The following is a 3,218-nucleotide window of genomic DNA, read 5'->3' on the forward strand; positions in this document are numbered from 1 at the left end:
AAATCAAGAACAAAGCTTAGAAAATTTAAGTTTGAGTATCAAGTTTGATAAATTCATAGATGTAAAAATAATAATCATTATTGATTAAAGAAATATAACTAATATTTAACATTAATACTATCCACATTATTATACAAAAACTTATTTGGAATAGTGAATAACATTTTAGCTGAATTTTATCCTTTTTATAAATATTTCTTATCTTTTTTCGTCCATTTTCTCTTAAATATAGGGTCATACATTGTGTCTCGTGCTCTAGAAGTGACGGATTTGACTTTTTTAATATAGCTTTTTTTAATTATCACACACAAGTTTACCCTACAAGAATTTTTATACTTTATACAAAAACCTATGTGGACAAAGGGAGGGGGGGGGCAAATTCATATTAATGCAAGGATTTCCCTTTTTCCCTATAAGTGGCAACTTTTGATATGTTAAGCGCTCGTGATAGCTCATTCTTTCGTTCCCGTCTTACCCCCTAGATGGTGTACTACGTATGATGACAACTCTGAGCGAATCCACATTTCGATGAGAAGTTAGGCAGACAGTATTTTCCTATAGAGTTCTAACGGCTAAGTGTATGGGGTAGAAGTCAGGGCTGGAGCATATTAAGACAGGACAGAATTCAGCCATATTTATTTTACAGAAGTTATGGATCTTCTTAGTGTTTAAAGGGGTCCAGTTAGAGATGCCAACGATCCCTGCAGTTTTCTCGGCACAAACACTGTTATAAAGAAGATACACACGCCTGATCTTTTTTACTGTTGCTCCGACAATTTTACACTTACAGACATAAGATAATAACAAAACTTGCTTATTTGTGTTTAAGCAGCCGTTTGATTGTGTAATGAAGGCTTGTAAGTAAAAATAATTGCGTTAAAATTGTAAATAAATGTTTTTGCATGTCTAGAGGTCCCACTCTGTATATAACCGGGCTATTTGATACCTTTTTCCTCCGAAATACTAGGATCAAGAAAATGGATGATACATAATTTTTTTCTTATTATTAATATAGATTTTTAACAAAAGCGTTTCCCTAGTTGTAAATATAATACAATATTTGTATATGGATAAGGCATTATGACTAAGCTCCCATAGCATTAAGGCTTTTCCAATTTTCTTAATTAGGGAGAAAAACTCGTTGTAATGGAATTTATTGGAGCTTTCTTATATACATACATATATAATACTTATACACATTGTCCAATAAGAAATATTAAAGACTTGTGTCTCTAGAGAAAATTAATTATAAATCCTCTAAGAATTTTTTCATTCTTTCTTGGAATTTATCGAATCACAAAGTTTTTCAAAGTATTTTTTTATAAAAAATATATGTATACAATAAAATGTTGGTCGTAAATTGTTTAAATTATTTTTATTTTTGTAAAAAGTTTTTTTTATTCAATGTTTATTTTTGAAAACAAAGAAACAAAAAAAATTATTTTAAATTTTTGGTTTTTCTTATCATTGTATTATTTTTTTAATAAAGACTTTGAAAGAATGTTGTTATAATAAACATATATTTAGAGCTTTCATAGGTATGCCAAGATCCAATGTTTCATTCTACCCTTAAATTGAATGAAAAAAAAGTTTGGGAAAAATATTCATTATTTAGATCATTTCCGTTCGAAACCACCTCAAGTTTCAATAAAGCTTATCATATATCAAGTTTTTAGTATGTGAACATATTTATTTATATTTTCTCTAAAAAAATTAAAGTAATCATTTTATTCAGACATGTAATGCAACTATAGCACACCATTTGGGGGATAGGTTTATTATCAGAAAGGTATTTGACGTTAGATCCATGCTGTTAGAAACGACATCTTGCTTCCATACTTTAGCATTCACTACAATCCCATTTAGGTAAGCCCAAGTTCTACAATTCATAAATCTTTTGGGGACCCGTGAACTTGAACTTGATACGTCGGATTCCCTAAATAAAAGAGTCCTTGTGTTTGTAGTTTGTGCAAATGCTTATGAGAGGTTGTCCAATCCTCACAGAGCAACAGCTATTTGAGGTTTTCCAAATGCACTTGTCATTCCAGTTTGGAACCTATCAGCTCCAACATACGACAGCATTTTATTGATATGCAAAGTATGAATGTGAAATTAATCCTGGGAAGTGTTGTTCACCATCAACTTGTTACAGCTAATCCGTCCATCCTTTAGAGCCATAGTGGATAACTACTCATATTCATCGGACAAGAGATGGGTGTAGATTGGGAATTCATCTACTCCATTCTTCTTACCGCCCAAATTAAAGATTCAGATCTTTGGGTAGGGGACAGGCCAACAAAACCAAGCCTTAAGGTAAGGATTGTTCTTATAGTAACAATAACAACGTGCGTGGCGAAGACCCATTTCCAGATTATAGACTGATAGGTGTTCACTATGTATCATATTTTATCCCCGTTCATCTGATCATTCAACGTCATTTTGTTTTCCATTTTTTCCCCCTTCTTCTTACAAATACATACAGCTCTTTGTACATAATTTGAATTTCTTTACACTTTTTGTTGGTGATTCTTTAAAAATAAACATATTCAAGGATATTTTTGGTATGTAATAGTTTTTTAGTTAAAATTAATTTTTAAAATATGTACTCAAAATGTGAAGTCTAACACAAAAGATTTGACTCCTATTTTTTATTTATATTTTATTATATATAGTAAAAGAAAAAATGACTCATATGGGGGAATGAAAAATACCTTCTTTATTGCAGGTATTTAGAGCTCCATGCTTGAATATTGTATTAATAGAAAAAAATGTATCATAACTTGAAACAATGTTGGCAGGCGTGACAAACTTCAACAAACGGATGATTTTGTTTCTGTTGACTCTCTATTCTCTTTAAAATGAAGATTCACAAAAAATGCTTTAACCAAACTTTGTTAACAATTGATCAATACTTCATTTAAATTAATTTTTTACAGAGATATCTATCTCTAAGCCTCAATTATTGATATAAGTATAACTTTTTTAAAGCATTTAGGTTTTTTTTTTTAAAGGAGGAATATTCAAAAAACCATTGGGGCTTTCACCATAATTAGGTAGAAGACGCAACAATAGCAAAAGGATAATTTTTTAGGAGCAGCTGACACATCTTTCTTTCTCCCATCATATTGCATCATCCATCATGCTCATTTGTTATGGTTTCCATAAAATAAATATAAATGTACATTTGCGAAGGATTTCAAGGGGCGGTGTAAAAATAA

At 30.5% G+C, this 3,218-nt stretch overlaps 1 pseudogene; it reads right to left on the minus strand.

Annotated features, from left to right (window-relative positions):
- Window positions 1–1,879: 1,879 nt before the first annotated feature.
- On the minus strand, window positions 1,880–2,364 carry LOC121120043 (large ribosomal subunit protein uL16-like; annotated as a pseudogene).
- Window positions 2,365–3,218: the final 854 nt, after the last annotated feature.

This window comes from Lepeophtheirus salmonis, chromosome 6 (assembly GCF_016086655.4).
Source record: "Lepeophtheirus salmonis chromosome 6, UVic_Lsal_1.4, whole genome shotgun sequence".
NCBI classification, from domain to species: Eukaryota; Metazoa; Arthropoda; class Copepoda; order Siphonostomatoida; family Caligidae; genus Lepeophtheirus; species Lepeophtheirus salmonis.